Raw genomic sequence first — 17,850 nt, 5'->3', positions numbered from 1 at the left:
CATAACCAGTGGTAGCTGGTGTATTTTTAAAGCAGTGGGGCAAAAAGATGTACCTGAGTATAATGAGCGAGCGAATGAAGTGAGCAAGCCTGAAGTGCAAAAGGAGGGTGCAGGGGGATTCTCGACAGCAAGAAAGTTATTGAAAAAAATGGATTCAAATAGTGTTTTTTACACCCCATTTTTACTGTAAATTGTTGAAAAAAGGGGATCTAAACAGAGCATTTTAAAGCAAAAACATGAAGAAACATTAGAAAAAAATAAAAAATGTGTGCATTCCTCAAACTGGTCTGCTTGCAAAATGACCCCTGAGCCTAGCACACCCAACCAATGGAAATAGGCCCTCTAAGGGTTTGCTACCTGTAACACATCTCTGCCTCTTTCCTGTGTTGGTTGATAAAGTCATCTCTCCATGCCTCTTCTGCCCTCTGCAATTCTTCTGCCTTCCGCTCTTTAGATTTCTGTGCCTCTTTAGCCCTGAGTGCCTATTGTGCATTACGTGCCTCCTCTGCTCTCTGTGCCTCTTCCACCCCACTTGCCTCCTCTGATCTCCATACCTGTTCAACACACTGTTACTCTTCTGCCTTATGTGCCTCCTCTGGTCTCTGTGCTCTTCATCTCTCCGAGCCTCTTTCACCCTCCATTCCTCCTCTGCTCTCTTTGCCTCTCCTGTCATCTGCCCCTCCTCTGCTCTCCATGCCTCTTCTGCCTTCCGATCTTTGGCTTTCTGTGCCTCTTTAGCCCTGCATGCCTATTCTGCATTACATGCCTCCTCTGCTGTCTGTGCCACTTCTGCCCTCTGTTGCTCCTCTGCTCTTTATGCCTCTTCTGCCCGCCGTACCTTATCTGCCTTTCGTGCCTCCTCTGGTCTCCGTGCCTCTTCTACTCTCAGTGCCTCTTCTGCCCTCAACGTATAGTCTTCTATATGTACCTCCTTTGCTCTCCGTGCTTCTTCTACACTCTGTGCTACTTCTGCCCTCTGCGTCACCATTGCATTATGTGTCTCCTCTTCCCACACTTGCCTTATGCTCCTCTTCTGCCCTCTGGGCTTCTCCAAAATAGTGCACCTCTTCCATGGTCTGCCACTCTTCTGCCCTCTTTAACTCTTCTACCCATTTGCCATCTTTCTCTACCTGCACATCTCCAGTGGTCATATTTACTCCCTCATCTGTCTTCTCATCTTTGCTAGACCTCAATTTCACGAACACCGAGGCTAGGGTGATGGCAAGCACTGTGAACAAGAAGAGCACAGTGAATACAAATTCCACTTCTGAAAGTATTTACATGTTTATATTGTGACATGCGTAGATGATACTTACACCTGGAGTTTTTACATATTAGCCTGTTTGGCAAATATTAGGAGTGGAAAATCAGCTGTGCATTAGTGAAGCACTCATGGCAAATCAAGCAAGAACAAACATATTTCTTCAGCACACATGAAGCAAGAAGAAACATATTTCTTTAGCACACATGGAAAATGCAAAATGCCATGGTTTGTTTATGTACATTCCTGTACATATGTGCTATGCAAACAAATGATGGGCAAACAAATGATGGAAGGAATGCTGAAGAAATCATACATTCACCCCCAGTCAAGAGATCTGGGTTAAATCCATCATTCTTTTGCTCACCATGCCACCCAAGTTTAGACACAACCATATGAAAATCAGTCTTGTCCCTGTGCCTTATGGGAACAGTCCAGACCAAAATGCCAAGCCAGGTCATCCCTGGACCAGAAAAAAGCATCCTGGGACCGGTTTCTGGGTATTACGCTTCATCAGCCAGGCTAGCTTGAATCCAGTGGCACAGTGAGCAAGGGACCCACGTCTGGGCATACCCATCCTGTAGTGTAGTTCCTATATTCCCAATAGGCTCTGCGCATTGGAATAATATATCCTATAGATATGACGTACGACTTAGGTCAGTAGGTCCCTATCGAATATACTAAACTTAATTGTGAGTGCCAGCTAGCTCAGAGGTCACTAGAAACTTTCTCGAATTCACGAGAAGGGATTAGTTTCTAACAACCGCATAAACATGACGACTTTGTTTCCTTAGGACTGGAAAATATCTTCATAGTCGTAGAAACAATAGATAAGTATTTCACTCAGTCAATTGTGCATGCTTCGTTTCTGCAGAGTTACAGAGAAATAGAGAGGGGCGTTTTCAATAAAAGGTTTATTGAACAGTCTTCTTTCGCCTGCAAGAGAGGTGAACTGCTACAATCGTTGGACAGAATGCAAAGTATAATGCGTACAGAGAGAATAATATTATGAAATAATACTGTAATAGCATTGTATGGTTTCTAAGCCATATGAAAATACATATATAAATAACACAGGCTAAAATACTCAACTGGTGCTTCTAAAATACGCCTACCCCAATTTACCTAACCTGGGTCTAGTACAAGGGAAGAAGTAAGTTTGGTCTTTAGCATAGGTTTAGTTTCTGCCAAAAATCTAACTAAAGGTTTCTCTAGGTTCTTATCAGCTCCATACCTTAGATTGAAGGAGGTCTGGTATCTCTGTCTCGTGACTCGAGGGGAAGGGGAGTCAGAAACACTGCTGGAGCTGGAGTCTCTGCAGGAGAGGGCAGCTACCTGATCAGTGTGTCAACTGGAGAGTCGGCTTCCTTCGGCACTTGCTGTAGCGAGCTGCGTCGGGAAAGTAGGTCGTCGAACTGCTCTGAACTACGGTGCTTTGCTATAGCAAGTGAAGGTATATTTATACCTTGAAGGTGTTTAGGAATTCCATGTTTGACGTAAAGTCGGGCATATGAACGTCATGAATGAACCCTTAAGGAATAGCTGTTCATTGTAAAACTAACTAAGTTCTTTGAGAAATCAATATTCAAGCAAGGGGAAGTCTCTAACAGCTTAAGCTGGTTTTCCAAGAAATCGTTGTGACGTTTGGTGAATGGATGGAAGTAGCCATGCCTGTATTTGGATTGCATAGACTATGCCTAAATATGGGCTTGATGTCTATGCCTATATAAGGGCAACGTGAATTGTACTTATATAAGGGCACAAATCGGGAAAATCCATTCGGAATCTAAAACGCCATACAACAATCCCACTTAGGGTGAAAAGTGCTATGCAACCAAATGATGGACGGAATGCTGAATAAATCATCCATTCACCCCCAGTTGAGAGATCTGTGCTAAATCCATCATTCATCTGCTCACCATGCCACCCCAGTCTAGACCCAGCCGTATGAAAATCAGTCTTGACCCTGTGCCTCATGAGAACAGTCCAGACCAAACTGCCAAGCCAGGTCCTCCCTGGACCGGAAACAAGCATCCTGGGACCGGTTTCTGGGTATTACCCTTCATCAGCCAGGCTAGCTTGAATCCAGTGACACAGTGAGCAAGGAACCCACGTCTGGGCATACCCATCCCACTTAGGGTGAAAAGTACTACGCAAACAAATGATGGACAGACTGCTGAATAAATCATACACTCACACCCAGTCAAGAGATTTGGGTTACATCCATCGTTCTTTTTCTCACCCTGCCACCCCAGTTTAGACCCAGCCATATGCAAATCAGTCTTGGCCCTGTGCCGCATGGGAACATCTAGACGAAACTGCCAAGCCAGGTCCTCCCTGGACCAGAAACAAGCATCCGGGGACCGGCTTCCGGGATTTACCCTTCATCAGCAAGGCTAGCTTGAATCCAGGGCACAGTTAGCAAGGGACCCATGTCTAGGCATACCCATCCCACTTAGGGCACTTAGTTTCAGGTCCAGGGAGGGCCTGGCAGTTCGGGCTGGACTGTTCCCATTGGGCGCTGGGTCAAGACTGATTTGCATATGGCTGAGTCCAAACTGGAATGGCATGGTGAGCAACAAAATATGCATTTAGACACAGATCTCTGTACTGGGGTGAATGCACGACATTGCTCTGCATTCTGTCCATCAATTGTTCTTTTTGCATTTGTCACCCCGTGTGGGATGGGTATGCCCAGATGTGGGTCCTGTGCTCTCCATGCCACTGGAGTCAAGCTATCCTGGCTGATGAGGGCTGAAAGCCCGAAACTGGTCCTAGGATGTTTGTTTCCAGTCCAGGGAGGACCTGGCCTGGTAGTTCGGGCTGGACTGTTCCCATTGGGCGCAGGGTCAAGGATGTTGAGCTGATACAATGCCTAGACTCAAACCCGGCTCCCCCAGCCCTGAAGTCGGCAGCTCTGGCTTTTACACCACAATATTGGAAACTCAAGGTGCATTTTCATATACATATTCAATTAAGCATTCATTCTGGCACAAAATCGAGCATTTTTTGCTCCTTTTATTGACTTTATTATATTATTGAAATATAGCCCTATGTGACAACATGTGGTGAGACGCAACTGCAAAGCATGAAGACTCAGTTTGATGAAAAGCCTCCAATAGGAAGTGCCCACTTGCTGTGAAGTCAGCTCATTGAAGACATCTCAGCTCTTCACTGATGCTGAACTGCATGGGCATTGCTCACCTCCCTCTAATTTGAATTGAATTTTTTGAATTTTTAGCAATTTATAGAGTGCACGTTCACTATGCAGTTTCTTGGCGCTGACGGACTTCTGAACTGGGGAGGGCACCGGGGACTATAAGCTAAAAGCTTGCTGAAACAAGAAAGTCTTAAGGGCTTTGTGGAACTCCATGTAGGAGAGGGAGGATCTGACGGGGGCGGAAGAGTGTTCCAGAAGGTGGGCGCAAGGACCGAGAATTTCTGTCCTCCCGATCGTTTTTTCTTGAAGCGAGGGATAACTAATAAGGATTTAGAGGAGGAACGTAGGTCTCTAGGAGGGCTGTAATTGGTGATGGCAGAATTAATGAAAGCAGGAGCAGTGCCCGCCCGGGCCTGAAGGGTGAGGGAGCCGAGTTTGAAAAGGGCTCGTTGTTTAATGTGGAGCCAGTGAAGGGCCTTGAGAAGGGGTGAGGAGTGATGATATTTAGATAGGCCGTGCACCAGGCGGGCTGCCTGGTTCTGCACCAGCTGAAGGCGTTAAAGTGCATAGGCGGGGGCACCATTATAGATAATGTTCCCATAATCGATCTTGGATAAGACCATGGCCATTACAATCAGTTTGAGTGCAGAGGGGGAGAAAAATCGGGATACTTTCCTAATAATGCGCAGGGTAAAGAAACAAGAAGAAACAACAGAGCTAATGTGGGTGTGGAGTGTCAAATGATGATTGAGAGTGATACCAAGGGTCTTAACTGAATGAGAGGGAATGGGAGAAGGGCCAAGAGAGGGGGGCCAGAATGATGGGGACCAGGGGTTGCCACTGCCTCCAGTCAAAATCAGCTCTGTTTTATCCTAACATGTTTGAAGGGTAGACGGTGGCATCATACATGTGAAGCACAAGTCATACCTGGACCTCAAAATGCGTTTCAATGCCATACCAGTGGCCTACCAGTCAGAATCCCACTCCGTCATCAGCCCACTCTGTGCTGACAGTGCCCAGTTGCGCCCTTTGCCAGTGTCCACATGACAAACTGGGCATCTGTCTCTGTTAGAAATGGAATACCCACTGTCACTCCTTGGAGAGAACCACGCCGGGCTACAGACCAGCTGTGCTAAGTGACCAGCTCAGCTCACCCTGTTGCCCCTTGTGCAAGCTCCTCTTCCCCCGTGCTTGCCCCTCTTCCTCTCATGCAAAACCCTCTCCCTGGGCTTCGGCTTTCATACTCTTGTCTGCATCCGGTCTCCATGAGTTCATATATGTAATCGGGGGCAAAGTTAAAGATGCGTTTGTTCTTTACTTAAGCTTTTAATTTTTTTAAACGGGTTTTGATAATGGCTTCTTCCCAAAGCATAATGAAATAATCATTACATTTGACTTTCATAAACTCTGTCCAAAAAGCTCAAAAGAAAACTCATAGCAACAAAAACAAACGTGTTAAAATGTGCACAATATTTTAACATTAGGTGAAATAACATAATTAATCATTTTTGTATTAGCCTGTTCTGTAGTCTGATCTGCCCCCACTGACCTAGTACTAAAATACGTCTGAGGGCAGAGCTAGAACTCCAGGGCAGCTGGAGAATAAAAGGCCTTGGAGAGTGCTCGGTCGTGGTAAAAACCATCTCTCTTGATTTTAACAATCTCAGACAAAGCCTCTTTAACCTACTCACCTACGGAATGTTCTTCCTGGGCTCCTTATGACTGGACTACAGTAGCACAAACCTGGAAGGAAGTTGTTGGAGTTGGACTCCTCCATCAGACCCCTCCCACCTACCATTGTAAAATAAACAAGAGTTGCTTGGTCTTAGAAGAGGAAGAGGTCACTGACACACCCACATCAACATTGTCTCATATGGCCTGCTCTGCCCTCAGCTATTGAGGTTAATGGAGGACTTTCAACCCTCCCTGGGCCATGTGAATAATGACCAAAGCAAAATTCTGTTCTCCACAGTAACACACACTCTGCACCCAAAAGCGTGGCATCACTGCAATGATTCACGCCTCCAGGTTGAACAAATCTTAGCCAAGTCAAGGCATGCACAGAGCCAAGTGCCATCCTTCCCACACCCCCTCTAAACAAACAGATTTACACATATTTGTTCACTGAGCAGTCAACACAATTTATTACTAGCTGGTCAGTTTTCTTTCTCACATTTTATTACTCCCTCAGGATGGCATAGCGACCCCCATCTTGCCCCTTAACACCAAACTTCCCTGTAAAAAACATATTTTTTCAGTTGAAATAATAAATGTTAAATGGGCGTCTTATGTGCCCATGTACAGGCATTTCATTGGCTATCCGGTCCCAGCGGAGAGGGGTAGGCGCACTCACACGACCACAGGAGCGAGAACCTTAGATACAGAGGCTTCTTCCCTGATGGACGACCCGCTGGGCACTGTTTACACATTTAATTCCTGACCTTTAGGCAAGAAATAGTATCAAACAGGTATCCTTTTCCCTTTATAAAATGGATTATGGTAAACTGATACTTATCTAGATCATGTTTTTGTTGACAGTAGTGTAAACACAACTAAGGTCCTGAAGAATCGCATGTGACTGTACTATTAGCAAGAAACATGTCGACCACACCATTCACATTCTAGTCCTGTCTTACACGTGGACACCTATAGTCCTAGCTAGTACAGACTAGTTCCTGTTTTTATTTTGTAGCAAAGGGCCACCAGAATAAAGTTGTTTTCCGGTACCTATTGCTCCATTTTAATTCACCACACTGTCTACACTTCCTTGGCCCCAAACCCGCACTTCACCCATAGGCAGTTGGAAAAAAGATCTTCGCTAAAGTGCCCCTCTATGAGGTGTTGCCCGTTGGTGATTGCAACCCCTACCCAACGAGGAGCATTGCCTATGATGAAGCATGACACCTGCAAGGGTGTGTGAGGCCATTATATCCAACACATTGGATACCCATTGGTAGGTCTCGCACAAGCCCACCTCTAAACACACCAGTGACCTCTTACACTCAGAATCCCCAGGAACAGCCCAGTTTCCTTTTGATAACCTGAACCTAGGCAATTGACAAGCACATTTAATCTGATATGGCAGTGAATTTTAGTTTAGGACTTGCATAAAGGTGTGTTGTACACTTTGTAACACATATACAGGAGTGGCAGCATGAGCTTTCTTTACTGTCATGTGTGGCTGCTAACACTAACCTTCTCTTGTCCTTTTGTATTTAAACTTTGCAATCTTTGTAAATTGAGGAGCTGACAAAGTAAAAAAAAATAGTACCTGGAGTGCTATGCAACTATATAATCCAGATGACTGTCTTGGCACGGGCACCTGCTTTCCTGAACACAAAGACTTTCCCAGTTAATCCCATCTCAAGTTGGGAAATGCAGTTTTCAGAGGTTTTGCTTCTGCAAATTTCTTTTTTTTAAAAATAAAGTGGACATAAAAAGTGTCACTACTGCTAGACTTTGATGGGTAAGTACTGCAAATACCAAACTGAATGACATGATGGGTGCCGAGAACCAATAAAAATGTTTTATTTCAGGACCTTACAACTTGTTCTCCATATATTTAACTGAATAAATATGTATCCAAATAATCAAGCACCTCCAATCTTTCTGGTGTGTTTCACAAGCATGGACTCAACAGCTTTCTAACAAAGAAACCATAGGGACTCATTACGATGGGGGAAGGGCCGCCACCAACAGCCGGTCGGTGGCGGTCCTTCCGCCATCGTACTGCTGTTTTCTCTCCGCCATATTATGATGGTGGGGGTATCGTTGGGTAAGCGTAGAGGTCGTAAAGACCGCCTGCCACGGTTCTGATGGGCGGTCCTTTTCTGACCGCCTGTCGGAACAGAAACATAGCTCAACATTGCGGCAGTACCTTGCAGGCACCAACGTAGGAATTTTGATATTCCTTTCCTCCGTTCGTTTTGTGGCAGACAAACCGCAGCAAAACGAATAGCGGAAACGGATTTGGGGGCCTGTAGCGGGCCCCCCTTAATCCCTCGGGCTGGGTCTAGGGCACTGGGGGGCACCTATGGTACCCGCTACATATTCCTGCACCATGTGGCAGGCACTGCATGGTGTCTGCCACGTATTGCAGGGATCTGCAAGTGCCTTTTATTTTTGCATTGCGGTAGGGCCTGCTGAATGCATTTCCGCCACAATGCAAAATATAGGTGATGCGACCACAGCGGTGGCAGTCGCATCGTAATTCGGATTGTGGGGAGGACGGCTCATGGGTGGCCGGTCCCAAATCCAAAACAATGGCGGACGGACGGAAGTCTGTCCATAATCGTAATGAGCCCTATAGTGTGCTATCTTCGCCTGAATGATGTTAACCTGTCATCTATTGGTACTACCCATACCTTAATTTATCAACTACCATGAGTGGTGGAGTGAGAGCAAGCACCAGTTCATTCCAATAACATTATTTGATTACCTAGAACCCAGATTCTCAACAGCCTTCTATTTGTTGCACTGTGGCCAAACGAAGGACATGGAATAGAAATGACAGTATGCAACATGGCTCTTTCTCATTGTCCAGTTTACTTTTCATTCCTGCTTGTAATTTGTTGCTGTTGAATGACAAGTACTTGAAGAACACAAGGCAACACAATAAGAAAATACAAAAGAACAAAAACAGAATGCAGTATAACAACATAAAGATTATAGAGTCACAGTACAACACTTTAAAAAACAATGGGACTAATTCATGGCATTTTGGCACTGGCAAGCGCTGCGCTACCCTACATGGGGTACTCCAGTGAAAGGGCAGGAATGCCCCATATTTGAACAATACGATGCATTCCTAGGGCCAATAAAGGCACCCTTGCACCATGGTACAAGGGTGCCTCTGTTGCTGGCAGGATTGGATTTGTGCAAGAAAGGGTACGTTCCTGTACAAAAATAATCTTGTCATTCCTCTTTCTATTCTGCAGCACACATGGAAAGAGGAAGAAGTAGGAGAAATAACATGTTTTTTCTCTTTACACCCATGGAAATCCTCACAAGTGCAGAGTAAGGTGATACATCGATTTGCGCTTCGTCACCTTACCCATGCTTTATGAGGCCACTGAAAGCCATGCAGGGTGGCTTTGCGTGGATTCATAAAACTTAATGAGAGTCATGTGTCTCATATGTACCACTTTACATGGTGCAAAAGGTATGCAAGGCTCTCATAAATATGCCCCAATGGGCCACACTTATGCGGAATTGGCATAGGGCTGCGCCACATGACTTCCTGCTATGCTGCCCTAGGCCAATGTGAAAGGGCAGGATTGCACCATATTTGTGAAATACGGTTCATTATAGTGCATTACTGTCCTTTCCCCCTGTGCTGGTGCACAATTTGCTGCCTAGTGCCAATGCAGGCACCCTTGCACAATGGTGCAAGGGCGTCTGAGCTGCATCCAGGATTTTTTTTGTGCAGGAAGGGGCACCTTCCTGCACAAAAAACAATCCAGGGAGACATTTTCCTCTTTTATGTGTGTTGAAGAATGCATCACACACGGAAAGAGGATAAGAAATAAAAATATGTCTCCTTATAACGCCTGCTCTGGGTAAGCATAAGGTTTTAGCACTGCCACAGGTTTACATGATTAAATAAATCTGGGGCAGCATCAAAACCCATGGGTGTTGCGTGGAAAAAACCACTGCAACTCCCTTGCGTAGAGGAGCGCAATGTAGCGACTTGTGCTGCTTTACCTTACTACATGTGTATGAGGCCATGCAAAGCCACTCAAAGTGGCTTTGCATGGTCTTACAGATATGGTTGAAAGGTTTGTGCCGCCGGATTGTCAGAAAAAGTGGCGCTCTTGCGGCAAAAGCCTCTCATAAATACGACCATCAGGGTACTTCAACACAATATTACAACAAAAAGTGACAGACCAGCACAGAAATGACACAACAAACTGCAAACAAGGCGCAAAATGCAATAAACTTTTACATAACAGCACCACACCCGAATACTAGAATATATCCTATTCTGGTTTGGCGATACACAGAAAAATGTGAAAGAAAAATGCAACACAAAAACAAAACAGACATGCAACACAAAACAGGAAAATCCCATAAATCAGAATAAAACATAACTGAATAACCATAGAAAGTAGGACTTGTCACTACAAAACAACACCAGCAAAACAATATACATTACAGCAATACAAACCACTAGAACAACAGAGCACAATGAAAAAATATATGACCCAGAAACACAAGGCAATCTACCTGAATAACACAACTTCACAATCACACACTAGTATACAGTTCTACTGTGGCAATGTAGTCGTTTGTTGGTGTATTACTGTAAAATTGATTCGGGCTGATATGATGTTGCTCAGTTGTGTGGTTTTATTGATGAGTTTTGCTTGTGTGCCATTGGTATTGGACAATTCTGTGGATACAGTGTGGTTTGTTGCTGCATTGTTGTGTTTTTTTGTTTGGTGCTGTCTCTGTGCTTCTGAGCAGGCATGCAGGCATCACTAACAGATTATCAGAACCAAAAATATTGTGCGGTCAGAATATCATGTCAAAAAAAAAATATATATATATATTACCTACTGGCGGTCGCCAGTAGGTAGTTATAGTTAAGATTGTTTTCCATAGGAAATCTGCAACATTCTATTGGGAATAACGTTTGCGCTGGTTGAGGAATCTGCCTGTAATTTTCCTTAAATTTGCCTCGCTGCGCTCTGCTCCTTCCCTGAAAGTTTGGGGGGGATTCATCAAGCGGGGGCCGAGATAAAAGGGGGGTCCCAAAACATGTTTTCCCTATGTTAATTTCCATAGGGCGGTTGGACTCACTTTTAGCCCGAACGGCTGAATGGATTTTCACAAAACTTGGCAAAATTGTAGGGACTGGTAGCCCGATGTGCCTTTGTTATGTCTCAAGATATGTACTCCAGTGGATTTTGAGTAATTTAGGTTAAAAAAATATATATCTATAAGCGCGCCCCGGTACGCGCACCGGGGCACGCTCCAGCACGCTACCCGAGTTCGCGAGCGGAAAGCAGATTGACTGTCAACATTCCAAACAGTCCGGAGCGGCCAACATCTTGTGTCTCGGTAGGATCACAAGAGGTGGCAAAAACAAAGGGGGAAATTGCCAAAAGGGGGCAGGGTAGACCCCCCTGACCCCCTAGGTTTTTTCGGTTTGCGCGGGGGGAGCACCCGGTACGCGCACCGCGGAGCGTACCGGGGAGCATACCATTGGGAAAAAAGAAAGACAGTTTTAAAAAAATGTAGCATTTTTTTTATGAATTGGAGGTAGTTCTAAAAAGAACAGTTTTTTTTATTCTTTGTTGTTTTATATTTTTTGTATTGTTTTTTAGAACATTTTTCACTTTTTTTGGCTTTTATGAACAATTTTATTTTTTTTTGTAATTTTTATGGGAACAAACAAAAACAGGGAATTAAACGGCTCAACTGGAGCAAAAAAAACAGGAAAAAATTAAGGTTTGTTTTTGCACTTGTGGTTGTCTCCAGCACGGTTAATCAGTTTAATACTTTGCTCTCCATAGCAAATTGTAGTCCCGCAAAATTTACAAACTATTTTAAAATCTCCAAACTGGGGTTGGATATTTGGGACCATCTCCCTTGTCTCTGGACCCGATGGAGTGGGTTGTTTACTTTGGGAGGTGCTGAGAGAAGATTGGGGAGGGTTTCTGGTCAGTTCTCTGACCTCTGCCGCAGCATAGTTGTTTAGGTGCCGGCGTTGCATGTGGCCAATCATAGTATTGTTGCCAAAAGAATACTTTTTGGCAGGGTTCCCCCTGGAAAGTACAGTGCCACAGATCAGACATGTAACTTTTGGAGCATTAACTTTCTTTAGGCCCCTTGGGATTTTGAAAAACTCCCAGACAATGTGCTCCTTTGGTTTATAGGGGGTATTATCTTCAGGCAGGAACCGCCTCTCCTCCTCCTCCTCCTCCTCTTCTTCTTATCCACCACTGTGGTGTTGTGGTGGTAATTTTTAATTGTCGTGGTGGTTGAGATGCTCCTGCTGCTGCTGCTACTTCTTATCCACCACTGTGGTGTTGTGGTGGTAATTTTTAATTGTCGTGGTGGTTGAGATGCTCCTGCTGCTGCTGCTACTGTAGCCATTTCTCAGTACAAATAGGTCTGCAAACAGGTCTTCCTCAGTCAAAGTACAAAGTGAGAATGAGGAAAAAAAGTGGGGGCTTTCATCATTTGGAAAAAAAAACTGTTCTGAACCAATGAAAAGTGTTATTTTCAGGTCACATGACCCGACGTGCTTACGTAGCGCGATCATATGCGCTCGGGTGCTTCCGGATGCGCTTACGCCGTGCGTATCACACGGACGCAGCTATGCGATACGTCACGATGATGTTTTCGTTCGCGGCAATAGCGCAAACGGGACGCTCACCAGTACGCGCACCGGGGCGCGCCGCAAGACTGTGCTTTCCGGTGCGCACACCGGTACGCGCACCAAGAGCGCTCCAGGGCAAAAAAATAAAATAAAAAAAGAATATACATAAAAAAAATAGTATTACATAAATATATAATATAGGATTCATTATAAAAAATATTATATTTGATAGCAATAGATATTTGCTATTAAAAAACCTTTGAAATTCACTGAAAAAAACATAGGTTTGAGGCCCTATATATAGTTCGGAATAAGCATTTACAAAACCTATGAAATTCACAGAAAAACCATAGGTTTCACACCAGTTATAGTTAGGAATTAGCATTTAAGAAACCTATTAAATTCACAGAAAAAAACATAGGTTTGACACCAGTTATAGTTAGCTGGAAATTTTACTGACATAAAACCATTGAAATTCCCACGTTATAGTTAGTTGGACTCACTATAACTTGCGCGCCTGAAATGCACTACTGATGATGTCACATATTACATCACTCATGACATGGTCAGTGACATCACTGATGACACCATCCTTGTGACAGAGTGACAGACCTCCTTTCAGTGTAATGTAACCCTTGAAACACATTTTCAAAAATAGAAACTAAAATTTTCAAAAAAATAGAGATACCCTTACCAGTTACAACAACCAATTCAGTAATACCACCATCTATATACACATCCACTCATTCACTAACTGTTCTATATAGTCACTCATACATATATTCACTGATCATATGTAGTGAAACACCTATACATCCTGTTACACACCAACAGTCATCCAAAAGTTACTCACACACATAATCACACATGCAAATAAACTATTGAACATCCTTTTATTTGCATATACAGCTATACACACACTACCACTTATACATCCACTCATTCTTCAATATGTAAGACATATTTTAACTTTACAGAAACATACAGTCACTGGATGTTGTCATCAGTGATGTCATCAGTGATGTCATTTGAGATGTCATCAGTGATGTCATCAGTGATGTCACTGAGCATGTCATGAATGATGTAATATGTGACATCATCAGCAGTGGATTGCGGGTGCGCGATATATAGTTAGCGCATCTAACTATATATGCGAATTTCAATGGTTTTATGCAAGTAAAATAAGGTTTTGAAAATGCTAATCCCTAACTATATATGGGCTAAAACCTATGGTTTTTTCATTGAATTTCAATGGTTTTTTAATAACAAATATCAAAAGCTGTCAAATGTCAAGTACGTGATAGGAAAAAACATTTTCGTGTTTATGCACGCTGATGTGCTTTAAACGCTGCCCCCCCCCCTCTTTTCTCTTAGAAGTACTCTCTCTTTGCAGATAGTGAAGGGTAGTTAACGCAGGCCTTTGCCCCCGTTGTAATCCATCGTGACTGCTTGTCTCTCCATTTGATTGATTGTTATCCAAGCATTTACTATTTTAGAATTTATTCTCCTTGGTTCATTCTCTATTTACTAACAAGCACAAAGCCGCAATACTCTGTTTAGTCTTTGCAGATAGTGAAAAATCGTGTTAAAAAAAAAAATAATCGAGCAAAATCAGTAGGCCACTAATGGGATCTCTTTTTGACCTCGCTAAAATAGAAACATTAGGAACAACCCTTCATGAGAAATACGAAACTAGTGAGATGAACTGAGCTCCACACAATGATGGCTGCAAGACAGCTCGGCTCTGCCACCCACCCCGCCCAAAATAACGATAAACCATATGCAAATATTATAAATATATACAACACACCAGCAAAGTAACAGGGTAAAACATTTTATTAAATAACTATTTACATAACTATTTTATACTTTTTGTTGCCTGATCCGGCTAGCTCAATCGATCGAGCATGAAACTCATGCATTCTGATAGCAAGCGTTGCTGCTGATGCTATGCAAACAAAAACTGGTTTTCAGTTTGTGCATTCTTCAAGATTTTTCATCCAAGGCTGGTTGAGAGTTTGTAGAACGATGGCTTCAGATTTTCAACATACGGTGTGGTGGCGCGGACTGGGAGGGTGCGCTTGACTTCTGCCCCCTCCCCAAGTCGTGTTGCCCTGGCGTGGCCTAAGAGCGCCCCCGACATAGGCGGCCGGCTCCCGGGGTCCGGCGGAACTTTTTGCCTTTTGATGACTCTTCCATTCTGGACCTTATCCCACAATCCGTTTGACCTGAAGACACGCTGTAGTGGGGCGCCCCTTTACCGTTTCAGTTGCCATTCCGCCCGCTTTTGCTACACTGTGCCTCTTCCGCCATTCAGCTGTTTACTGCCCGCTCTTGCGACTACAGCGTCTCGCTCACCATGTAGTTGAGTTGCTCCCGCTCTTGCGATGCAACTATAGGCGGCTGCCACAGGACTCTCAAAACGCCTCTTCAGATTTGGGCGTGGTCCACTAAAATGGCCATGGGACACCTTGGAACTCGGACGCTTGTCTGCTAGGGCTTGGGCCCCATTCTCGAAAGCGTCCACTGAGCCTTGAAGATTCTACAAAAGTCTTGGGGGCCCCCGACTCCCGCAGGCTTCTGGTGGGGAGCGGCTGCCATGATTGCTCGTGGAATGGCCACGACTGAGATACGAGATGGTGGCGCTCTCATGCTAACGCCAGCTTCAGTCTGAAACATCCAGAAACACTGTAGACTACCAATTCGATCAGTTCCGGTAGCGCCCCAACGTGACCCGGTAGGGAAGAACTTGCCCTCCCCTCTTTGACTGATGGTTCTTGTTGCCTGTCCCTTCTGTTGTCATTTAACAGAACTTTTTAGACTGCTGAAAGGGGTTGTGTTCCGACCGCTGGTTGGTGGAGACATTTTGACTATATTCTGGACCTACGTTGTCACGTAATGCGTTATATGACACGCCGCGTTAGCGCACCCGGAAGTACTCCAGTGAGCGAAGCACGTAACGTAAGCATAACAGGTCATGTGACTTGTTAATAAAACTTTTCATTGGTTCATTTTACTTTTGTTATACTAATGATGAAAGGCTTGGTCATATGACCTAAAAATTACGCTTTTTATTGCTTTCGAATATTATTTTTTCTTAAACATATATGTTATAATGTTCCAGGCTAATGTATTTTCCCGGAAAATTTACAACTGTCCTGCAAGTAAAATATATTCCTTTTTCTAGCAAAAGGGCGTTTCTTCGTCCCATGACGGAGCCGTTGAGCAAAAGATGCTCGGCCTGCTGTCTTAGTTGCCGATACGCCCGAATATCAGATTCTTATCAATCACTTTATGTTGCATGAGTAAAAAACACAACAGCCCTTAACCATTTATCTTTACTGCGTTCCTGCGTATTATACCTTTTATCCGTCATGTAATTGGACTGCTTTATTTCACTTGCCTTTTACTGATTCGAAAACAGTGACTAAAATTAAAAACTTTACCAATGTAAATACTACTACCATGTTTTGTTTTAAAAACCTTTATTGTGAAAATGTCAGTATACAAATACGGGCCTATAACCACGTGGGCCGGCCACGGAGCAAACTGGAATCGTATATGATGAGGAGACATTTACACTGTAGAGGAACACAACGAGCGGGCCATTAGGTTGCAAGAACTAAGGTGTCTAACAGTTGCGGAATCGGTGGACGTACATTTTGTAATTAAAATACGACAGGGCCACTTACAATAAAATTATCTAGATATACATTTGCGGGCAAGTACCATGGGTGACGTTAATTCGAACTTTCAATAGTACAGTAATCAATAACACATCAGAACTTAATATCAATAGGGATGTCGAAATATTCAATCAATTCTCATTCCCGCCCGCCATGTGCTTCAAAACTGCATACGTATCTCGTGATATCAAGGTTGTGCAACCAGTACACAACAAGGAGGTACGAGTCCCATTTATACCAGCGCCATTTTGGGCGAGGCCGGGCAGGTCCAGGATATAGTCAAAATATCTCCACCAACCAGCGGTCGGACCAGAACCCCTTTCGGCAGTCAAAAAAGGTTCAGTTAAATGACAACAGAAGATATAGGCAACAAGACCAACAGTCAAAAGAGGGGAGGGCAAGATCTAAAGCCATTGTTCTACAAACTCTCAAGCAGACTTGGATGGAAAAATCCTGAAGAATGTACAAACTGAAAACCATTTTTTGTCTTTATAGCATCACCAGTAACGCTTGAGTCAGCTTTGTGTGAAGCCGGTATTTTGATTCAATCAATAGCGTCCCCCTGCACACATTCAGGGACCTGGTCGTGTCTAAAGGTTAAACGGATTGTGGGACAAGATGCAGAAAGGAAAAGGTAAAAAGTTCCGCCGGACCATGGAACTTTCGGCGCAGCATTGTAGGATGGCCACACCAGTGCGGCAACTTGCTAGACACCACCTCGGTGCCATCCAGATCTCGGCGCGTTGTGCTTCCTTCGGCCTACTGTAGCCGCAAGTGCGGACGCAACTCAGCTGGATAGCGAGTGAAACACCAAGGGGCGCCCCACTGCAGCCGAGGAGCCTCCATCTTGGGGGCGACGCACAGCATCACATTGCTTTCTCAAACAGCCCCCACTGACTGACGCGAACTCACAGGCCAACGGGGCGCCCCACGCCGAATTTCGGCGCAGCATTGTAGGATGGCCACACCAGTGCGGCAATTTGCTGGACACCACCTCGGTGCCATCCGGATCTTGGCGCATTGTGCTGCCTTCGGCCTACTGTAGCAGCAAGTGTGGGCGCAACTCTGCTGGACGGCGAGTGAAAAAATAAGGGGCGCCGCACTGCACATCAGGTGCCTCCACCTGGGGAGGCAAGAGAGGCCAGTTTGCGCCACCTCCCCCCCCCCCCAGGCACCCCACGCCGACTTTCGGCGCAGCATTGTAGGATGGCCACACCAGTGCAACTGCTGGACACCACCTCGGTGCCATCCGGATCTCGGTGCGTTGTGCTGCCTTCGGCCTATTCGCACATCGGTCCGCTACTGACGCCGCCTCACGTGCCAACGGATTTTCTACGCTTTTTATAGCAGCGCGTAACGTAAGCATAACAGGTCATGTGACTTCTTTATAAAACTTTTCATTGGTTCATTTTACTTT

The 17,850-nt window shown here is 44.6% G+C and overlaps 1 pseudogene; it reads right to left on the bottom strand.

The window, feature by feature from the left end:
• Window positions 1-353: 353 nt before the first annotated feature.
• Window positions 354-17,850, bottom strand: part of LOC147723086 (uncharacterized) — a 53,065-nt pseudogene continuing 35,568 nt past the window's right edge.

The sequence above is a fragment of the Lissotriton vulgaris genome, chromosome 4_1, assembly GCF_964263255.1.
Source record: "Lissotriton vulgaris chromosome 4_1, aLisVul1.2, whole genome shotgun sequence".
In the NCBI taxonomy this organism is placed as follows: Eukaryota; Metazoa; Chordata; class Amphibia; order Caudata; family Salamandridae; genus Lissotriton; species Lissotriton vulgaris.
Note: the sequence above shows the minus strand (reverse complement) of the source record. Positions and strands in the feature narration are given on the sequence as shown.